The sequence below is a fragment of the Bacillus rossius genome, chromosome 1 (genome assembly GCF_032445375.1).
Source record: "Bacillus rossius redtenbacheri isolate Brsri chromosome 1, Brsri_v3, whole genome shotgun sequence".
Taxonomy (NCBI): domain Eukaryota; kingdom Metazoa; phylum Arthropoda; class Insecta; order Phasmatodea; family Bacillidae; genus Bacillus; species Bacillus rossius.
In genome coordinates, this window is record NC_086330.1 from 265,888,246 (window position 1) to 265,911,428 (window position 23,183).

General features: G+C 44.7%; 1 long non-coding RNA gene across 2 annotated transcripts in view; it reads left to right on the plus strand.

The window, feature by feature from the left end:
- The window catches only part of LOC134527562 (uncharacterized), a 122,513-nt gene extending 108,589 nt beyond the window's left edge, over nt 1-13,924 (plus strand). For both annotated transcript variants that reach the window (XR_010074218.1, XR_010074217.1), the window contains 2 exons: nt 9,299-9,380; nt 12,218-13,924. This is a non-coding gene — a long non-coding RNA (uncharacterized LOC134527562). The remainder of the gene's footprint in view (nt 1-9,298; nt 9,381-12,217) is intronic.
- Nucleotides 13,925-23,183: the final 9,259 nt, after the last annotated feature.

Genomic DNA, 23,183 nt, shown 5'->3' on the forward strand with positions numbered 1-23,183 from the left:
GAATCGCCTCTTCGATGCGGTAGTCAGCATTTGAGTGGAAACCAGGTACTGAGTCGTCATCAATGAGCTAAACATCAGAAGAAGAGGTATTATTTCTCACCAAAGAAATAATGCGGAGTATGTACGAATATGAAATGCTGTTTCGTACTTGTTGCCACAGCATTCCCTACGAATCTCTTCCCACCAGCTTCGGCCGAGGACTCGCCATTTGACTCAAAGCCCCAAAGCCAATGGCCGTCCATCAGCATAAGAAGACAGAGTGATTATTCCTTACCCAAGAAATAATTAAATAACAGTTTTTCTCGTTGCACCCCCTTTATCTTGTTTAAACGACTCAATTCGTTGACCACCAAAACACGACTGCCTACAGATATTGCTCGTTAGCACAAACTCCTCCAGACACACTGCTACCCACCAAAACATGACTGCCTACAGATATTGCTCGTTAGCACAAACTCCTCCAGACACACTGCTACCAACTCCAGAAAAACTAGAGGCAACCTCGACAATCCCGAACACAGCCGAACTTACCCGAACTCTCTCGACACGCTCGCAGCAACACAACACAACACAAACCAGAACAAATCAAACACAAAAAAATATATGTGGCACTCCAACCATTGGAGTGTCACATATGTAACTTGTGTGCAAGGAATAGTTAGCACAAATTTATAAACTAGATACAGATTTATTTAGATCCCAGATTGTGTGAGATCAAAAAGAACAGAAAAAGCACATGACAAACATCAACAACATCGTTTCTTTTTGGAGCAGTTGACACCTATAGTTTCTGATGCTGACTCAAAATCGTCATATTGATCTACACCGTCTGTTTTTTCTTCACCCACAATTTGTTTTTCTTCAATTTTATCTTCCTGTATGAAATTGCTGTACTGAGCTGCAAACTTTCAATTCTATCAGTACCCTGCTTCTGTCAACTTTACAGTTTAGAGATGCTTGAAAGGGCTTCTGCAGGAAATTCATCAAGCTTCAAAATAGTATTAAATTTCTTTGGATCCAACCAGGAACAGTCTTGTAAAATTTCTTTGTTCGGGAAAAATCTCTCTTCGATTCTTTGAGTAGTTGACAGTTCAGAAGCTTTGTCTTTAGATTTTTCCCCACGCATCATCTTCTTTGACGTTCTTTTATTGTTAAAGTCTAACCCAATTTCAATGTCAACTTCGTTATTTTCTAACTTTTCATTGAGAACACTGGCATATGTTTTTGGTTTTGAGTACAAAGCCTCAAAGTGTACATCATTTCTTTTATTTGCTTGCTGGAGTAGTGTTTGAACCAGGTCCCAAGTGATAGAGTAGTCAACATTTTTACTTTGTAAGTACTTGGAAACAGGGGAAGTAACTAAAAATAAATCAAGCAATACAAAAGACATGAATAGGTTCTCAAATTTAGAGCAATCACTTATCAAATTCCTTGCTGTGAATTTTGATTTACAGTCAAAACTTCCAACTGATATTTTTTGTAAAACCGACATAAGATTAAATAATTTTGCAGTATTTGAATTTTCTTCACAATTCAAAAACTCTTCATAAACAATTGAAAGAACTTTGTGTTTGCTCCACCATCGCATCGCTCTTATTTTTTGTAACCTATATAACTTGTCATGTGCAGTGTGTTTTTTCTTTGTTTCTTCTTCCCACACTGCCATTCTTTTGTGCGACAAATTTAGAAAAACTGCCGTCTGTTCAACCAAACCAAATAAGTTTTCTTCTTGCAGTATTTTAACAGTCGTATCAGCAACTACTAAGTTTAGCACATGTGCCATACAATGGGTATACATAAGATCTCCGTTGTCCTTCTTGAGATTGGCTTGCAGGCCGTTGTTGCATCCTTTCATGTTACTAGCTCTGTCTAAAGAACAAGCAATAATATTTGATGTAGCTATGCCACATTTTGCTAGAGTATATTTCACAAGTTCATACAAAGCAAGTCCACTTGAATCATTAACTACTGTCATATCTAAAAGTTTTTCATATATTTTTCCTTGCATTGCATAGTGAATGCATATTAGTACAGTCATTTGGTGCTCAAAAAGGGGGTTACTTGGAAAGTTTTCCGGGAGTTTTGAAAATTGATATTTTTATACATTTCGACGTGCTCTTTTAGAATTTTGACTTTGCCACCTCGTATCTTTGCTGCTTGCGCCGCCATATTGGAAAAATGTCGCCAAAAACAGTTTTTTGACTATAACTCCTTTCCAACTCATTTTATGATGAAAATAGTTATATGATAAATCAAACTAGAGAAAATTTTTTTTATGTGTCGCAGGTATAAAGGCGCGCTCCCCCTCTACCTTGGGGCCTCTTCTATGGAACATCTGCCAACCTAGCTCAAATATTCTGCGTGAATCATCAGTACAAGTGTATGGTGTCACGGTGTCGTTCACATTTTCAGTGCCATCTCTTCTGCGGAAGCGAAGAACTTTTTTATTTGTGAAAATCCATTGCAAGAAAGTGAGGTGAGTGAAGAGAAGGAAAAAACAGTGGAGACATTTTGTAAATCTAGTATTAAAAGAAAGGACGATAAAGAGCTCTTGGAGGGACTGAAATCGATAGTGGTTCACGAGGTGTGTCGAAAACATTACAATAATGAGAAATTAATCACTGCATGCTTGCGTAGAGGAAGCGATGTCACACTTTCTCATCCACAACTGCGATCCAATACACCGACATTCTCATTCAGAGATCATTGTTTTTTGTGTGCTGCTGAAATAACAGCAGAGTTTATAGCGAAACAAAATCCGGGGAGCTTGTGCAATCGCAATATTGTGTATAGCGTGTGTAAATTATCAATGAAAAACAGCATTTCAGAAATTGCTAGAGCTCGTAACGATGATTGGTGTCGGGCGATTGTTGATCCTCTCGAGCAAGTGAATGATTTAGTTGCTGCTGATGCCCAGTATCACAACTTGTGCATGAAAAAATTGTACCAAGCACCACCGACTGGAGAGATAAAAAAAAGAGGCCCGCATGTAAACGAGATCGATATTGCGATGCAGTATATTTACTTGTATCTTGAGCAAAATTCTGAAGAGTGTCAGTTTTCTCTGGATTTATTGATGGGCAAAATTGAAGGCGATTACCACCCACACATCAAAACAGTAAAGGCACAACTCTTCAAGAAATATGGTAATGATATTTTGATTGCCTCAACTGCCAATAAGGCTCCTGTGATTTGCTCGCGAAGCACAGGTTATAAATTATTAATGGACGCCTGGTACCATAAAAAAAACGAAATTAAAACAGAAGAACATCGGCGTATTGTAAGACAGCTGCAGCAATTGTTGTAGTGGATATTCGCTCTAAGGTCTACGAGACAACAAATTATCCTCCATCGGATAATTTTTTCCAAGAAATTTAGTCGGATATACCTGAGACTTTACGTGTTTTTCTCGACGATGTGATATTGAAGAACAAACGTGCGTATCTTCAGAAATGGGAAAAAAATAGGTTTGCTCTCGCACATTGCATAATTGCCGCAGCAAGGCCGAAATCTTTTGTTTCACCAATGCAGGTTTGAGTAGCAGCATTTTTATTTCAAAAGTATGAATCTCGGCGATTAATAGATACATTGACATCTCTTGGATTTTGCTCCTCGTGTACCGAAGCGATGCTTTTTGAAGTTTCGGCCATAATGCGCTCACCGTTGGATATCAATGTTAACACATTTTCACAATTTGTTTTCGACAACGCTGATTTTAATACGCAGACATTAGACGGTCATAACACTTTTAATGCCATGGGCGGTATTCATTGTATGACGCCTTAGCCCCTTTCCGGTCCCCGATTTCCGTCTGAAATTTGGATTATTAATGATTTGCCTGACTAATCCAGCGAGAGCCTACTGTGGCCGGGACCGGGAGATGGGGAAATGGGAATCGGACGGACGGGAAGGAGATGGCGTGTGGACTGGCGTCCCCCACGTGCGTCACCGTCGTAGTCCCCTCGGAGGGCATGTTCAGGACCACGGGCTGCGCCCGGTCCACGTCGCTCTTCCCGCTGAGGAGCTTCACTGTCACTCTGTTGGTCATCGCGTTGTTCCAAGTCGCCGGCGCGCCCCCCACCCGTCGTTCCCACGGGCATGTGGGCCCCCTGGCGGCCCCTCACACTGTGGTCCGGAAAAGTCACCGTTGGGTCACTCAGGTCTACTAGGTCCCCAAGGATGGTGACGTCTGACTCGTGCTGTCAGTCATCGTCGTCTGGGAGAATCACGTCCACGAGGCTCTCCAGATCGTCCAGGCTCGCACCCCGTGGTCTCCTTCCATCAGATGCGTCATATGTCATTGCTCTCCCCTCAGTCACTTGAGTGTGGCGGCCGTTCACCACCTGGTTTCCCCCCCCCTCCCCCCCGGGAGTCGTCTGGTCCTGCCCGGCCTGATCAGGTCCCTCCACAGGGTCATCGGTGGGCACGGGATTCTGAAGAACATCGTAGTCGGTCCCTGTGCACCTTCGTCATGCATCCATTAGCGCGACGGACGAGGTACGTAGCACTACCCAGACGGGCGACCACATCCTGCGGGCCCGTCCATTTAGGGGCCAGGCTGGCGCAAAAACCCCTGTCGCCTGACGACAGGTGGTGGCACCGAACGTATACCCACTCTCCTGGCCGGGTCGTCTGGGGCATTCGTCGCGTCAGGAACAGCTCCTGGCGCCGTCGGGCATAGTCACATAACTCGTCATCGGTCGTTATCTGGCAGTATGTCTGGTTCAAGGACTGCGGGGCCTTGCAGCACATACAACTCGCACGGCCGCGGCCCCGGGTTCTCGATGACGGGCTCATGCATCGGGGGAAGCAACTCCTCCCAGCCCTGGTCGTCGCGGAACACACTCGTAGGATCCGGATTCCGGGACAGCTCGTCGGCCAGCTGATTTTTCATTCCCGGGACGTGTTCTACCGAGAAAGAGAACCCCTTAATCAGCATTGCCCAGCGAGTGAACTTGGACTTCCGGCCCTGAGCGGAGTCCAACCAGCGAAGGTACTGACTGTCAGTCTTCAACGTGAACGAGCGGCCCTCAAGATGGTGCCAGTAATGCTGCAAGGCACTCCTGCTCGTTCACATGATACCTCCTCTCAGTCGGGCCAATCTTCGCACTGGCATACTCAATCACACGCCTAACACCTTCGCCGTCCACCTGGTACAGGACCGCGCCCATTCCGTCCTGACTCGCATCCGTCTGGACGAAGATGGGTCAGTCGGGTGTCAGTCGCGACAGCGTGTGACAGTTCCGGAAACTGTCTTTGACCTGACGCAGGGCCTCGTCCGCGGCGAGCGTCCACCGGAACTTAGCCTTCGGCAACAACAGGTCAGTTATCGGGGCCGTGATCGTCGCGAAGTCAGACACAAAAGACCGCAGCCAGTTCAGCAGTCCCATGAGCTGCTTTTTGGTCTTTGGCGCCTGCTTCCCCTTGATGAGTTCCAGCTGGTCGGGATGCGGACAGCATCCCTCCGCCGTCACCAGGTGACCCAGGAACACGATCTCCTCAGCCCCAATGTGACATTTATTCGGGGCGCACATCAGTCCGTGTCTGGCCTGCCTTTCTAGGAGCAGCGCCAGGTGGTGTGCATGGTCCTCCCACGTTCCAGAATATATAATGATGTCATCCAGATAGGCACTGGCAAAGACCAGAGGCGCACCCAGGAATTTTTTTCGGGGGGTGTTTTAAGTTTGTTTTTTAATAAAGGAACACCGGGGGTCCTCTCCCGGGAAAATTTGGATTTCTAGGTGAAAATTTGTGCTATTTAAGAAGTTTTTGTATCTAATTATTGAATATACTGCTGGTAGAAAAAATAATTTTTAGTATGGTACTAAAGTTTGTTTTAGAAAAGAATCAAACAAAGATACCTTTATAAAACCCAGGGTCTCGTCTGCTCAAAATCAGTATTATTTTAATACCATGAATTAAAATCCACATTCTGTGCAACTTAAATCACTGACAATGATGGTTTGCTTTTTATTGCATTCACACACACACAAATTAAGTTCACTCTATGAGTAAAAACAAAGGGTATAAAATTCACACATATAATTTCTAGTTAAAACTGCAGAAATACAGTCCAAAATTATGCAAAAATTGAGATAAACGTAGAGCACAAACAATTCTTAGTTTTTATATAACACAAACAATTTTGTAAAAAAATTTCAGTAATTCACTGTAGCAGACTACAAATGTAATACTACAATAACACTGTTCAGCAATCACCAATCTTTACTACTGAAGGCCCGAAGCCAAAGGAAAGGAAAAATATATATCGAAATGAAGTAACTACAATTTTTTACACTATGTGTTAAAGTTTGCACATTACACACTTTAATCTAATGTAGTATAATACATAGCAAAGTAAAAGAATTGTGCCACTGCATTTGAAGGAATTATGAAAATAGACTTGCTCTAATGTTCCGTCTGTCCTTCCAGGAAACGAAAGCCTCATATTTAACAATGCTGCATCAGTTCTGTCAAATACAGTTGATGATACATATTGCAGACATGCTAAATGAAATGTTCGTGGTACACTATTAAAAAACACTACTAAAAACTATTATTCATGACAAGGCAATATGATTGGTTTGAACGATCAATCAAGTCTCGTACTACGAAACTCGAATGATTTCACTTATTCCATTCCAAGTATTTCGTCTGCGCTGCTATAATCTACTGTTGAAGCATGGCTCCATATATCAACTTGCCCCCCCCCCCCCCACCCCCCACCCCCCAAATTTATTGGCTGGCGACGCTCTTGGGCACGGGTGAGTTGGGGACTAGGTTCTGTACTGACAGACCATTTCCTGGAAAATGTGCGCAGGGCAATAGTTGTTTTCTCATCGCGAAATACTTGTGAAGACATGCACACAATCATTGGGTCGTTCCTGCACTGTGGTAGGAATTATTCGTCTAGAAATGTGAATTAATGTTTTTGTATTGCACAGTAATGTATGCTCTCTGGCGACTAGAGCCACATGATATCACAAGTGCCTCTGCCCAACCTGCATTCCTGCCACGGATCTACCCATCATCATGAACTGCAGGTTAACTGTGTTTCATGTAAGTTGTCCGTGTTTTGACGATTCTCTTCCGAGAAAGACGTCTGCCCTCTCCATTGTAGTAGTGGTGCTTAATCCTAATACTTCTCCGGCTTCTTGAAAGAAAAAAAAACAGGGTCTGTACTCTCCTTTTTGTGTTTACAGGCACTTTTCTCGGAAGAGCAACATAAAAAAATGGGCAATTACTTGAAATACAGTATAGTAGCTGACACACAAATGAGAAATCTATCAATTCCCTGCAAGCCACTTACTTTCATGTTCAGCATCATAACTAGTTCCTGGCTTTGGTCGTTTGGAGAAGTAGTTCAGTAAATGGAAACCATGTTTTCTTTTAGACATTCTGATACTGCACTCACTATCAACATCAGTTCTAAAACTCGCGAAGAAGAACGCTGCCCAGTTCTGACAATCTTCGGTAATGTTACACGGTAGCCGAAAACTGACTGAGTAAAAGAAAATGAAAACGCATTGACTAACAAAGCAAGGGATAACGATTAGAGAAGGCGGTGCCGGGTAGAGATTGCTAGGCGCTGCAGGGGTAAGCATAGTAGTCTGGCAACACCATAATGTATACGCTGATGTGAAAACATCTCACAAAGTTTGGTACATTGAGCGCTGCCCATAGACCATCGTACCTATTTTTTGCTGGGACTGGGAATGTTTCTACTTTTTCCATTCTAGATTTTTTCTTCACATTTTCGGAGGGTGTTTAAACCCCCAAAACCCCCCTTAGGTGCGCCACTGGCGAAGACGCCGATGTACCCGTCTAGGACGCACACCATCACAGACTGGAAAGTGGCCGGGGCGTCCATGAGGCCGAAAGCCATGGCGCAGAACTGGTACCCGCCGTCCGTCTGGCGCAGTGAACGCCGTTTTTAGACGGTCGGCGGGGCATACTGGCACCTGCCAGTAGCCCGATTTCAGGTCCAGGGTCGAGAAGATTTTGGCATCCCCCAGCCCGGCTAAGGCGTCAGTGATGTTGATCTGGGTCTTTCAAATGCAATATATGTAAATTGGACTCTTGCCCCACTGCAATAGGATTCTTGCCCCACATGTGGGGCAAGTTTCCTAATTTGCAGTCATGTATTATTTTTTGTATTACAAATGTTCAAACATGGGTTATATTTTTATACGTTATATGAAATAATACACAATGCACTGTCCATAGCATATTCATGTAGTTTAATGAATAAATAATAATTGTAACATTCTTAATCGACTACTCTTTCTCAAGTGCGGACTTTGCCCCTCATTCCCCTACCTGCATATATTTTCCTGGTATGTTGAAAGCCAAAATTAATATCTCACACACACTCTTCGTCATAACCAACATCCACCATGTTGGGATTTCATTACAGCTGCTGTTGACGTGATTGTGCAGCTAATCGATAGAGTGCAGCACATACCAGAGCAATTATGACACTATTCCATAACCCCTTTCTTTCCTCTTCCTACATAATATTAAACTTGAAACTATCCACACAGTAAAAACCTACCACTGTTATTAAAACTTTTTTTTTATTTGTCATAATACCTAAAAAAACATGTTTCCGAAATGAAACAGAAAGTATAAATAATGACAAATTTGACAAAACAATGGTATTACTCAAATGACATTGAAAACATACACGTGAAACTTAAAAGAATAATGGGTGCCCTAGGTAGGGAGAAAATATATATAGAAGAAATTAAATAAAAAAACATAAATAAATTTACCTTGCGATCAACCAAACAAAATGTTAAATTGTACAAATTCCACTGGAACCGTACATAAAAAAGCCTATGTCACTCTGCAGCCCATAAATTATCTCTATTCAAAATGTCATGCCCTAGCAAACAAACACTCGCTTTTATAATATTAGTTAGGATCAGAGATTAGAGAAAGTTACAGATGGAGCATAAACACAGTTTGTAGGTATCTCTGCTGAAGCCAGGGGACGTAAGGGGGAAGCAGATCGCCGCCATTTTGTTCCATAAAGAAAATCACATTTTCTCATAAGAGATGTATATATGGTGGTGGAAAAGTGCATGAATATTAAACAAATAAAGACTGTTGACACGAGAAAAATGATTGTGTACAAGAGTATATATTCTACATTTCTATATACTAAGTGAAAACTTTTAGCGCAAAATTGGAAGTGTTTTACTTAAATTAGGACAGTTGTGTTAACGTTGGATTGTGTTTGATGGGAATTTGAGCTCTTGGAGTATGTATTTACGTGAAATATCGTCTTGTTCAGCATATGGGTGCACGAACAGGAGTGCAAGGAAGGGGGCGGAACAGCTGGAAGTAGAAAAACAGAAGAAAATAACTTTTCACAAGTAAGTTTAATCATTGTCCTCGAGTGTTCATGTTAGGTTAAAACATGCCTGTTGTTTGGGCCTAGTATAAATATATTTTAATACTGGATACAGAATATATACATGCACATTTTTGGCAAAATAGAAGTAGGCCTACTTATAAAATCATGGTCATGTAGTTTTGCATTTCTATATTTGTCATTTTGCAACACAATTTTGATAATAAATGAGAAACAGAAGTATGTAGGCCTAGTTTTATGTTTCATTAGAAGTGTACTATAGATAACAGTCTTATTGTCATTACATTTACATGAGCCAACCAAGTTAATTTAACGTCTTTTACAGACCTAACCAGCAATTTTTTTATTCTGTATTCAGTTGTAACATTTGTTAAAAAAAAAGCTACAATTTGGGTTTTATTGATATCTAACATAAAACCATTTGCAACAAACTATTCTTGATCTTCATGAAAAGAAGTATTAACAATGTCATTTAACCTATCAAGATCAAGTAGTATGAATATTTATAAGATTGTAACGGCCTAAAATACTGTAAGATACCAGTGAAAGCTTTTTTTGTTTTTTTGATCAAGAATAACCAGCCAGACAATCAGGACCAGCGGGACACGATGAGGAAATGACAAACACAGCAGGAAACATTGAAGGACAGGTGAAGCGAGAGTTGCGGACAAAATGTTTGCACACAATAGCATAACACGGCCACTCACGCTCAGATGGCGCGACCTTGTTCACAGCCCAGCGAAACTCGGTCATAAGCACAGAACAGGGAAGGAGAGGAATTGTGTAATGACGTCAGAAGTGGTGCCGAAGCGGAACTGTTTATGTTATTAACAACACACACAAACAGGGTCAGGACGGGCTTCGATTTTATTCGAGAAGGGAGAGTCACAGAATCAGTGGGAAGCCACGCTACTCCGCCGCCGAGACGACGATTGGTGAGTGACCAGCCACGATGCAACGATGGTTTGACACTAGACAGCAGCACAACGGCCTTAGGCCCATGTAGCTTGGAATAGTTGGTATCTCTCTCTCTCATTTCAAAACCTAAAAATACGCACTTTAACAATCACGCGGTAAACATTATTAATCAATTAAAGTAAACCGTCACGTAACTTGGGATAAATTAGTCTGCCACAGTTGTTAATGAATCACGAGACAAATGAGGTTAAGAATCAGCTCTAGGAAATGGCCGACAGCATCCCTGATAGGCATGACTATGGTTCAGTAATTACTTGTTAGTAATAGAAGGTACTTTTAAAGACACAGAAAGTAGAGAATTGATATATGTGTTGAATAAACTGTTAGTTGAAACTGCGGAAATAAACATGTTCTTGTGGAAACGTTCACCCTTAACCTCTTTATTTAAAATGTTTTGCAAATAGGGACTCGTCACCCTACCTTAAGGACTGTTTAAGGAAAAACACTAGTGGTGGAACCGCCCCCAGAACCTGATACTCATGACAGGGCCGTCACGATATCAGGAACACAGACGATCCCGGTAGATTCACTTCTATTCCCTTTCCCCATCATCCTTCACGATTCATTTCATTATCATCATTTCATGTACATATTCCCTTCATTTCCATCTTTACGATCGACACAGATAAGAGTAAGTCGACGGCCGTAGCAATATTCCTTGGAAAATCATTAATTGTGTTGTTTAACAGCAAGGGCGCTACACATCCTTGTAGTTTACCATACGTTACATGTTCTGTCTCAGGTCTTTTATCATTGATAGTGCTTCTCCCGCAGAACATACCACTCCCTTACAGTTCTCACAAGCATATTATATACAAGCATGTTATATTGAATACCATGTCATTTATCATTATGGTGACTAACAAAGATCCCAACAAACTTCACTGCGGTACTCCTGATGTAACCTCTCCCTTCTCTGACATTGCCTTACCCACTCTCACACTCTGAGACTTCGTCCCCTGAGAAAGTCCCCAATTTATCTCACCAACGACTTGTCCTCTAGCAGATCATTTATCTTCCTCATCAACATCGCATGAGACACCTTGTCAAACACCTTTTCAAAGTCTATGAAGCACGCATCTACCGGTACCTGCTTCCCCTCATCAACTTCCTGCACAATATCCTCTAAAAAAACCTCCCAACTGAGTCACACATCAATAACCCTTTCAGAAACTATGTTGGTACTCCTGAAGCCAATTACTCTCATTCATAATGTTAACCACATACTGCACTACTAATCTCTCCGTTACCTTCCCCGTACATAATATGAGACACTCAGGTCTGTAACTGCCAGGCCTCTCTTTATCCTCATTCCATTATGTTCCCTAAAGAATAATGTTTTGCCTGCTTTATTTTACTTTCTAGCTCCCTTCCCATCTGCTTCATACATTCCCTGGCTGTTGTCCTACCACTACTTTTCCACTTTGCATGCTTTTTTCTACATTTCCTATACAATCTATACATAATTGCTTTCATAGTCTTCCAGCATACTCTTAATCAGTGCATCAATTGTACTTGCACCCTTTCTAAGACAAAACCGTTCAGCAAATATATAATTTTTGGTTTGAAAATAATTGTATAGGCTTACCCCTTTGTCAATGATAGTTTTCAACAGTTTTAGAGAAAATAGGAAATAGATAACTTTGGTAAGTCTGCTAGCATGTTTTGAAAGCTAGCATTACACAGTGTTGAAACTACCAGTATGACCATTTTTTTTTTTTTTTTTTTTTTCAAGAAAACAAATTTTCTCCCTTTAATTTTTTAATGCACATTTTATCTTGAAATCTCAATATTCTTTGTGTAAAGCTGGTTGGTGGCCCTTACTTACTGTTGCTAACAAGTGCAATGGTATCTTTTCAGGCTTCCGAAAGACTTGGAGAAGCGATAGCAGTGGATAAAAGCTGTGCGAAGGGAAAACTGGAAACCGTCAGCTGGGAGTGTTTTATGCTCTTCTCACTTTGCTGACGAGTGTTTCGTCAGGACATCTCTGTGCTATGTGAGACTATGGGAGAATGCTCTTCCAACTATATTTCCTGCTTTTCAACCTCACTTGCATAAGGTTCTGTAGCAACTGCTTTTCCTGTACCTATGTGTTGTTGAAATTGCTTCTTTTACAATTGTGCTTCAGCAGTTCTGACAACTGAAATCAATATTTTGCTTGTATGACCCTACTTATCGATACAAAATATTATTTCATGCAACAAATTTTTTTGATTGTAATGATGGGATCATAATTTAATGGAGCAGTTTCGATGTTTTGGGATTTAGGTAACTAACTTAAGGAAATGTATTTTTGGTGACTACACCAGTTGTCGTAATGATGAAGTAAAATTAAAAACGTACATAGATTATACCAAATCAAAGTTTCTTGCATGTTAATATATAAACTTAGAATGCAAATTTAAAAATATGTTAAAGAGCTAAAGCCTAAGAGATACTTCTTGCATTTATTTATAATAATAGTTTAACACTCACAATTCCCTCACAGTCTTGACCAGCATAGACTGTTTACCCCTCTCCGTACTCTTCCACACCTTTAAAAATTAAATACCTAGGTATAGAAACAAATTTCAAAAACTTCAGTAAGAACAGACATACTATTACAGTAGAGCACCCCTCAACCGGAATCATTGGGGGGAGGTCTATTCCGGTTTATCGGGAGTTCCGTTTGTGGGAATTACGGTTGTGGGAATTACGGTTGTGGGAATTACGGTTGAGGGGTGCTCTACTGTATCAACAAATAATGTAGATTAGTTGGAACAAAAATAATTGCAATACCTTCTACAATTTTTTTTGCATCTGAAATCATGAACTTGGTGTTTGATACTAAGTAACACAATAGAATAATTAATGTATTGTGTACTGTAAATGGAAATTCCACTTCAGCATTAGGCCACAGCTAGTATCAAATAATTGTGACCTATTTTAAAGGTATCTAGAACAGTATTTAGTATGGTAGCCTTCTGTAGTTTTTAATTCTCTGCAACATCTGAATTTTTAATAAGTAAATGAGTATATGTATATGCAAATAATTACTTTTAAGAGAACATGTGTAGTTAACAATTCAAAAATAATGCTATGTTTGTAAAGTATCTGTTAATATGTTTATGATATAGTGGTGAGTAAAAGTTGGCTTAGGCCTACTACATGTTTTTCTTCCAGCTCAATGACTGCAAGTAATATTGTAGATTGTGTAACTTCTGTAATTATATGAGTACTATTGTAAATTTTGTAACATCTGTAATTGTAAAAGTTCTTGTATTTACTGGGAAAAAAATGAAAAAAAAAATAATGTGTACATTTGTGTACTATAATATCATAGCTGATTTGTATGTCTGGATGTTCAAAAATTATAAATTAAATTTATGTGGAAAGTTGTCCTTAAATATGGTTTATGGTGTGAGCTGTATGTGACAATTTTAGAGAGAGAAAATTCTGTGTAATTTTAATACTGTTTATAGAAGAATTTGTACTGCATTTTTTTACTGAATATGAAGCTGTTTTATATATTTTCATTTTGAGCAATTCTCTGTAAATGTGTTACTTAATAAATTTGCACAACTTGTATCAAGATTTGTAATATTTGTTTGTTGCCACAGTATATCAGTCTAGATGTTATTACAATAAAAATTTTGTACTACAGGATTCACTGGCATTAAGATACATATCTCTTGTCATTAGGTACATCAAGTACGAAGTACAGATTATCATCAACTTTCTTCTTGAGTATATTAAGCACTTTTTTAATGCAGGCTAATTTCAGGACTCACCACTGAGAGTTTTAAAAGTATATTAATTGTAATGGAACTTTGTCCCAGAAATTTAAATTACTGTATACAGTCGTTTCATGCAGACATGCCCTGCATGGTCGCGAGCCACTTTAGGCACTGACTGTCCGTGCGTAAAACAAACTGTTGTCCCTCTAGGTGTGGTCGGTAGCGTCGCAAGGCCCACACAACTCCAAGACACTCTCGCTCGTTAATGCTATAACGGCGCTCTACCTCCCCAAACTTGGCGCTCGCATACTCGATCACTCTGGGTTACCCCCCCTTGACTAGCATCGATCTGCACGATAATGGGTTTCTGTGGGTTCAGCCTAGCCAACAGATGACACTCACGGAATCTACGCTTGAGTTCTTCGAATGCTGCCTGCATAGCGCTCGTCCAGCGGTACGGTTTCTTTGGTGACAGCTGTTCTGTCAGGGGAGCTGTCACGAGTGAAAACTGGGATGAATGCCCGTAACCAATTAGTGAGTCCTATGAACCGCTGGAGCTGCTTGCGTGTGTTCGGGGCGGGTTGGTTAAGGATGACCTCTAGCTGTTTTGCGGTAGGCCTATTCCCCTCCGCGTTCACTACTGACTAGACCCAGGAAATCTAATTCCGTCGTGCCCAGGTGACACTTCTCCCTGTAACATGTCAGTCCGTGGGATGCTAGGCGCTCTAGTACAAGGGCGAGGTGGTGGGCGTGGTCCTCCCAGGTCTGCGACCACACTATGATATCGTCTAAGTATGCCGCCGCAAACTTCCCTGAATAATTGTCCAACACGCGCGTCCTGGAGACCAAAGGGCATGGATCTGAATTGAAATCGTCTCCCGTCGGGGGTGGTGAAAGCGGTCTTTGGTTGGTCCGCTGGCCGTATTGGCACTTGCCAATACCCAGATTTCAAGTCCAATGACGAGAACACTTTTGCGTTGCCGAGTCCGGCGATCGTGTCGGCCTTGTTTAACAAGGGCGGGGGGCATTCACTGTCACCTTGTTTATGGGTTTGAAGTTTACACAGAATCGGGACGTGCCATCTTTTTTCTCCGCTAAGACTATCTGTAAGTTATAGGGGCTCTCACTTGGCTCTATAATCCCGTCCCTGGGCATCTCATTAACCTGCGTCAGAATGGTCTGTTTGCCTGTATGTCTGTAACTGCCTGGTGGGATGAACATAGGAACATGAGGGTGAGTAGGGATGGTATGTTCGGTTACGGTAGTGCGTTTGAGGGGGTTTGCAGTCGCGAACACGGAACACTGTTGGTCAAGCACACTCTGGATGACGGCACAGAGCTCGGAGGGAACTCCGTGTTTGAACTCGTCGAGACTGACCTTTACATCCGGTGTCGGCGGCGTCCTTCCCAGCCCGTAGACGGTGCGACGACCCTGGATGCCCACGTGCACCCGGCCGTCCCTTACCTCGATCCGTGCGTCCTGTTGATAGAGCCAGGGTTGCCCCAGGATGACTTCGTCACGTTGTCCGGCGATCACCACAGCTGTCGTGGTCGACCGCTGATCCCGTACCTCGATGTGAAGCGTCGCGACGCCCTGCGTCCGGCAGGCATTTGCGGCGGTGGCCAGCTGCAGCTGTCCAGGTTGAAGCTCGTATTGGTCGTCGGCAAGTAGCCGCGCTGCCACACAGTTGTGACTGGCGGTTGTGTCCACCAGGGCGTTCACCGCGCGCCCGTTGACTACGATCGGAATGCGTAGGAGTTCGCCCTCATCAGCTCTGATGTGACCCATGAGGGGCCCTGCCGGCGGGCTCTCGTGTTCCTCGGCTGCTGTTGAGGGGGGGAGGGGTCTTAGAGCAACTACACCGCCCCCCCCTTGGCCATTTCCGGGCTGCCTCGGGTCTCTGTTGTCCGGCTACAAGCGGTTACGCACCGGGCAGTTGAGATGCCAGTGGTAGACGCCGGCTGGGCACGTATGACACTGTGGTGGTGGTCCGTTGCCGATGGCGCGCTGACGCCATGCCGGTGGTGATTAGCTGTTGGGTCGGGCGCCGGTGTGGCGGCCTGCTGTTTGTGGCACGACGTAAGGCACCACTGCCTGGGTTGTTACGGTAGTTTGTTCTGTCCGTGTGTTGGCGCTCCGACACTTGCGCGGGGCGTTTTCACTGCACTCAGGTCTTGCTCCACAATCCTAGTGAGCTGCACGAATTCTTCTTCGGAATAGCATACCGCGTGGCGCATGTGCGGACGCATCTCAGGGCGCATGAGCTCTACTGGCCCTAAAATCTCCTCAGGTGCTTGTGTCGGGAATAGGCGTCTGTGAAGACTAATCTTCATCAGCACGAACACTTCGGCCGCTTCGTGTGTCCTTGTTCCGTGCAAAACATCTCCGTCCTCACTTTCAGCTTTCGTCGCTTTATTGCTACCAAATATTTTGTTGGTTGAACAAAATGTTTGATTCGCACAAAAAAATTTCTTTACTGTTTCCAAATATTTTGTTGGTTGAACCAAATGTTTGATTGGCACTAGAAATCGCTTTATTGTTACCAAATATTTTGTTGGTTGAGCCAAATGTTTGATTGGCACAACAAAATTTCTTTATTGTTCCCCCCGTGTGGTGTACGGGTTAGAATATCACCACAGCCGACCCGTGCTTGTCGTACGAGGCGACTAATCGGGATGCATTCGGGACCTGCAATGTATTCGGACCTTCACCTCATGTTTCCTTTTCCTTCTTCTCTATCTCGTCATCTTTCTCTTTTCACCTCACCAGGTCCCGTCGTACCTTTTCTTTCCTCGGCATCGTCTCAGGCCAGGGCGATGTATTCCTTCCTAATGAGGGCCTCTCCTCGCAATTGAGTGCTGCCTCCAACTTGTGTGACCACACGTGGTGCCTTTGCTAGTGATGGTTTAGCGAACCCTTCTCACTGTCTCAGCAGGCAAGTTTAGGTGCGGAGCCCGTATCCATGCACATGTACACTCACGTAGCACCACTGGTGCCGATCTGCCCGCATAGCCATACCTGCTGGGGCGAAGTGTTACCGCTGTGCAGGGGAGGCCGGTGTAATCAACCACAAGTCCCCTGAAATGGCACCTCGGGTGACCACTATAGTGGGGAGCCTGGGAGGTTTTCCCAGGTAGGGGAATAAAACCGGCCTTTCCCCGGATGTACGACTTTTCCCTGGTTTGGCACGGTGCACATGCTAATGTGCTACTGGGCCAGTGATTTACAGTGAATAGCGGTGAAGGGTAGCTGCTCCTATGTACAGCTTAGGTCTGTGGGAGGTTGGTCCCCCTCCCAACGGCACAAACCGTGGGGTGTTTTAACTGCTGGCTTCTATTCTTCTTCCCCCCCCCGAGCGGCAGGCTGACGCCGACAGTCCTATTAGGGGGGACTCTCACCATGGCACCCTAAACAGCCACAACAAAAGATTGCGGAAAGCCGACACAAGCGATTCTTCGGACAGCGACACGGGCAAATCCAACTCGACCGCTGTTAAGCTACCCACCACTCGTTTTTTTGTTATCCAGGGTCTCGAGGGGCACACCTTTCAAAAGGTGTCCCCCTTTGAACTGCAGAGAGTGGTTGATGGTGCAGCTGGTGGTTCCGTTAAAGACTGCAAGAAGATTAATGGCCGAAAGGACATCCTGTTGGAGACATCAAATGCCGCCCAGACGCGTGGGCTGCTTGCGATGAAAATGTTCAACGGGGCGACCGTCAAGTTCCCCGTTGAGGTAGAGCCCCACGTGTCGCTGAACAGGTGCAAGGGCGTCATTTGGTGTCCATACCTGCTTTATGTACCTGATGCAGAACTATTGAACGAATTGACACCCCAGTATGCAGTCCATGTTCGCAGAGTATTTAAAAAATCTGATGGTGTTCTGTCTCCTACGGCTACTGTTATCCTTACATTCGGTATCCAGGACCTCCCTTCTACCTTAAAGGTGGGCTACCTGAATGTAAGGGTTAAACAGTTTGTTCCGTCTCCGCTCCGCTGCTACAACTGCCAGAAATACGGTCACTCTTCCGCCCATTGCAAAAACCCTGCGGATTGCCCGAAGTGCTCTGAACCACAGCATTCTTCTGATTTGCCTCAATGCAGCAAACCACTGAGTTGTGTCAACTGCCATCAAGGACACCCAGTATGGTCTAAGGAATGCCCAGTCTTCCATGATGAACTGGCCATCCAAAAGCTGCGAGTGGAAGAAAAGATAAAATTTTTCGATGCGCGTAAGAAGTTGCAGTCACTTCGTGGCCCCCGGCCATCAGTGCCGATGAACAAGGTAGTGGCCTCCCGCCCACTGACGAAAGTCGCGTTCACGCAGACTTCCGACGTGGGAACACAGACCGATCCACTGACAGTTTCACCCAAGACTACTCCTCCCCCGAACGCCAGGACAGCAAAAGTCAGCACACAGTGCGACCTGTCTCCTAATCAGGGAAAGCGGACCATCTCAACGGCTACAACTGGAAAGTCTCAACCGAAGCAGGTTGGAAACGCAAAGGTTTCAACTCCTCCCACTTCAGCCGGTACCAGTGCAGGTGAACGGGAGGCGACCCGCTGCTTGCCATCCCGCCAACCTACCCCTTCGACTGCTGAAGTTAAGACAGCGATGGTATCTGACGACATCCCTTTTGAGGAGACAGACACTGAATCAAATGCATTTAAACCAGTACTCAACAGACATAAAGGGAAAATGAAATCAAATAAGTAACCTCCCACCACCCTTCATTACGTTTATGACTCTTCTCCAATGGAATTGCAGAGGGTACTTCTGCAACCTCACTGAACTGCACCTGCTTCTCGCCTCGCGCACACCCTTGCTTACCTGCTTGCAGGAGACTCATCTCCGTCCTACTGACTCACCCTCTATTAGAGGGCATACATTCTATCGCGCGGACTACCTGCAGGCTGACCATGCATGCGGTGGCGTGAGTATCATTGCACGGGACACAATATTTCATGAAGCAATTCCTCTCCGTTCCCCAATTCAGGCAGTGGCGGTTCGCAGCTACATCGGCATCTTGATCACGGTGTGCTGCGTGTACATACCCCCCACCCAAAGCTTACGTCATGCCGAATTTGAAGCTCTTCTCTTGCAGCTACCACTACCGTTCATTGTTGTTGGTGATTTCAACGCACACAATGAGCTGTGGGGCTCCTCGCGTCGGGACAGCAGAGGCCGCGTGTATGAGGGAATCTTGACAGGTGGCAACCTGGGCCTGTTAAACACCGGTTCTGCTACTCATTTTACCTCTCACACTGGCTCTTCCTCCTGCATTGATTTGTCCTTCTGTAGTCCTGCTTTGATCACCCATTTTGATTGGTCTGTTCACAACGACCTCTGTGGAAGTGATCACTACCCAATCTGTCTGGAGACCCTGACGAATCACTCACCACACCTTCCGTCTCGATGGGTGATTAAGAAAGTGGACTGGGTAAAATTCCGCGATAACCTCCATGTGCCCACCACCCTCAATCCAGATGTGGACATGGCGGTGGAGCAATTCACCTCAATGTTGGTATCTGCGGGAGAGATCTCCATCCCTAAATCTTGGCCCACCGGTCGGCGTCGCACACCCTGGTGGAATGACCAGTGTCGTGATGCTATCCGTGCCAGACGGCGAACACTCGATGGTTTACGGCCCGACCGACACAACAGCGCTTGGAAGAATTCCGCATTTGCAGGGCACGAGCACGACGTACTTTTCGTAAGAGCAGATTCAATTCCTGGAGAGAGTTTATTTCACAATTAAATGTATATTCCACAAGTGAGCACATTTGGGCCACTATTCGGAAGCTAAATGGACACAATACCTCCACCTACATCCCTTATCTCCGAATATATGGTACCCTTGTGCTAAATGAAATGGACATAGCCAACCAACTCGGCCACGCCTTTTCCGAAGTCTGGAGCAGTGCGCTGTATCTTCCCGCCTTCCAAAACCTCAAAGCGCGTCGCGAGGCTGCCGGAGTGGACTTTCGCTCCTCTAGTGAGGAAGACTATAACCTATCATTCACACTCACAGAGTTGGAGAAGACACTGTCTCACTCGAGGCAGTCATCGGCCGGCCCAGACGGCGTACATTACTCAATGTTGCAGAATATGTCGGAGACAGGAAAGGCTGCTTTATTACAATTATTAAATAGCATTTGGATATCCGGGACTTTCCCCTCCGCCTGGTGTAATCGATTTTGGTACCTATTTTAAAGCCAGGGAAGGACAAATCTGAGGCATCCAACTACCGCCCTATCTCACTTACCAGTTGCATATGCAAGACCATGGAGAGAATGGTGAATTCCCGTCTGGTGTATTGCCTTGAGGCGTGGCGGCTCCTCTCACCTCTCCAATGTGGCTTCAGGCGTAATCGCTCGACTGTCGACCACCTTGTGGGCTTGGAAGCACTGGTACAGGACGCCTATCTTCACAGACAGCACGTTATCGCTGTCTTCTTTGACTTTGAAAAGGCTTACGACACAACATGGCGGTTTAGTATTCTTCAACAACTGTATGACTGGGGCCTTCAAGGCTATCTCCCTCTTTTTATCTTACATTTTATGCAACATTTTTTCTTTCAGGTTCGTAATGGCACTACTCTCTCCCGTGTGTACGTACAGGAGAACGATGTCTCACAGGGAAGTGTACTGAGCATCACCCTCTTTGCAGTGGCCATCAACAGCATTGTATCTGCCGTCCGCCCTCCAGTGCAATGCGCTTTGTACATGGATGATTGGGCTATCTTTTGCTGCTCAGCCACGTTCACCATGGCTGAGCGACAAATCCAGCTTGCGGTGCGGCAGCTGGAGAGCTGGGCGGACTCTAAAGGCTACAGGTTTTCCCCTGCCAAGACTCAGGTGATGCATTTCTCCCGAAAGCGCAGTCTCTTCCCTACCCCTGCGATTCAACTATATGGTTCAGTACTACCGGTCTCTAGTACGGTAAAATTTCTGGGACTTATGTTTGATCACAAACTGACTTGGTTGCTTCACATTAAAGACCTGAAAGTTTGTTGTGGCAAAGGGCTCAACGTCCTTAAAATGGTAAGTAGTCGAGATTGGGGCGCGGACCGACTGACCCTGCTCCGTTTATATCACGCTCTGATCCGGAGTAAGCTCGACTACGGATGTGTGGCATACTCCTCGGCAGGGCCGTCTGTGTTGAAGCAGTTGGCGAGCGTTCACCATGCTGGTCTCCGCATCGCTACCGGTGCATTTCGTACCAGCCCGGTCGTGAGCCTCCATGCGGAAGCTGGTGAACTGCCACTGCAGTATAGGCGAGACCTCCTGCTACTCTCGTATGGAGCGCGTGTCCGTTCAGACCCCTCACATCCCCACCATATGTCGTTTCTGCACCCCCCTTGTTTAGCACTGTATGCAGCGAAACCACGTGTTATCAGGCCGGCGTGTGTTCGTGCACATGCCACTTGGGCAAACACAGCGCTTCCGAATAACATGCTACCACCTGTCCAACATGAGCAACACTGGGTGCAACATGAGCCTGTGGTACACCTCGACCTGGCGAGATGGGCAAAGCCGTCTACACCACCCTTTGTGTACAGAGCAATTTTTCAAGACCTTACGTGTGACAATTTCTGTGGATTTTACTGCCTGTACACAGACGGGTCCCGCTCGGATAGAAATGTCGGGTGTTCTTTTATTTACAGCCAGGAGAGTATTTTGTTTGGGCTACACCCTATTTGTAGTGTCCTCACTTCCGAACTCTACGCCATTTTAAAGGCCCTGGGTTATATGGGTGGAGGCACACACCGTCGGTATCTGGTGTGCTCCGACTCTATGAGCGCACTGTTGGCATTCCAGTCTGGCTCGACTTCACACCCTGTTCTTCCCTTATTCGCCAGAAACTGCGCGACGTGGAACTCAGGGTACTCGAGTTGAGTTCCTGTGGGTACCTGGGCATGTAGGCATCCCTGGCAACGAAGCCGCAGATCGAGCCGTAAAGGAAGCTTGTGGACTTCCACCTAGCATACACAGTGTCCCTGTATGCGATGTTTTGCTGGCTGCCCGGGAGATTGTTTGGACTGCCTGGCAGAGGGAGTGGCATTCCCTCCCTCTGAACAACAAGCTCCGCTCCATCTGCGAGACACCACGCCGCCATTGCTTCGCCGACTATCTCACTCGCAGGGAGGACATGATCATGACCAGACTGCAAATAGGCCACACCAGCCTTACTCTCTGGTACCTCCTGCAGGGGGAACCACCGCCAGAATGTGACCGGTGCGGCATTCCCCTGACTGTACGCCACATCCTTCTGGAGTGCCCGCATTATCACCAGGCCCGCTCTACTTTTAACCTTCCTGTTACGCTTTCAGGATTGCTCCGTGAGGGGAGCTCACCATTGAGCGGTGTACTCCACTTCTTACGTACTGTGGGCCTTTTTAATGTGTTGTGATGTCAATGTAATTTTACTTCTAGTCACCTTTTATTCTGAACATACTGCTTGTATAGCTATATCTCTGTTTTTAATTGTTTTTACTTGATTGTTGCTTTTCCCCTGTGGGAAAGGTTACTCTGTTTTAACATGCTTGTTGCCACTTCCCCTGTGGGGTCTTTTAACTGGTTTTATTTTATCGAGCTATTTAACTGTGGTGACATTTTTTTTAACCTTTTAATTGGTCGTTGTACTCCCTCTGTGGGGGCATTTTGCGGTTTTTATTTGATTGTTGTTCTTACCCCTGTCGGGAATTTTTTAGCCTTTTATATTTGATCGTCTTTCCCCTGGTGGGACCTTTTAACTGTTTTTATTGAATTTTGTTCATTCCCCTGTGGGGACTTTTTACCAGTTTTTATCTGTTTACCTGGTCGTTGTCATCTCCCCTGTGGGGTAATTTTAACTGTCGTTCTTTTTTCTGCTTATAATGTACAAATCTGTGGGTGCTAATGGCCTTGGCTGCTGATGCGCCCCACAATCTCACTCACTCACTTTATTGTTTCCAAATATTTTGTTGGTTGAACCAAATGTTTGATTGGCGCAATAAATCACTTTATTGTTACCAAATATTTTGTTGGTTAAACCAAATGTTTCATTGGCATAACAAAATCACTTTATTGTTACTAAATATTTACTCAGCTCTACAAAGAGCTTTGTCAGTTG